Below are 546 nucleotides of genomic sequence, written 5' to 3'. Positions count from 1 at the left end.
GCGGTCATTTGTTGGCACTCTTCGCGGAGCGGCCTTCGATTGGTATCATCGCCTCAAGCCGGGGAGCATCAGCAGTTGGGACGACATGGAGGACATGTTTCTGACGAACTTCTTCGACGACGACACTGAAGTCTCAATCGGCACTTTGTTTGATGAGAAACAGAAGAATGGTGAGACAGTCGAAAACTTTGTGAAGAGGTTCCGGAATAAAGCAATGAATTGTAGGGACCCGGTCAGCGAAGATTTCATCCTCGAGACCTGTCATAATAATTTTTTATTGGACATCCTGGAAGCTATGGGAATGGCCCCGCCGAAGACCTGGAAGGATCTGAAGGTGCGAGGAGAACGAGCCGAACGATTCCTCAAAAGGAAGAAGGCGGAAAGGGGTCAAATAGCAAATAGTGCTCCGCAACCAAATTTTGTCCCTAAGGGAAAAGGAAAAGCACATGCAAATGCCGTGAACGCGAATCAAACGTTCGAAGTGCAAGCACAACCGCAACCGCAACAGCAGCAGCAAAAGGCGCCTCAACAATCAAGGTGGCAACA

Source organism: Asparagus officinalis, chromosome 7, assembly GCF_001876935.1.
Source record: "Asparagus officinalis chromosome 7, Aspof.V1, whole genome shotgun sequence".
In the NCBI taxonomy this organism is placed as follows: Eukaryota; Viridiplantae; Streptophyta; class Magnoliopsida; order Asparagales; family Asparagaceae; genus Asparagus; species Asparagus officinalis.
Note: the sequence above shows the minus strand (reverse complement) of the source record.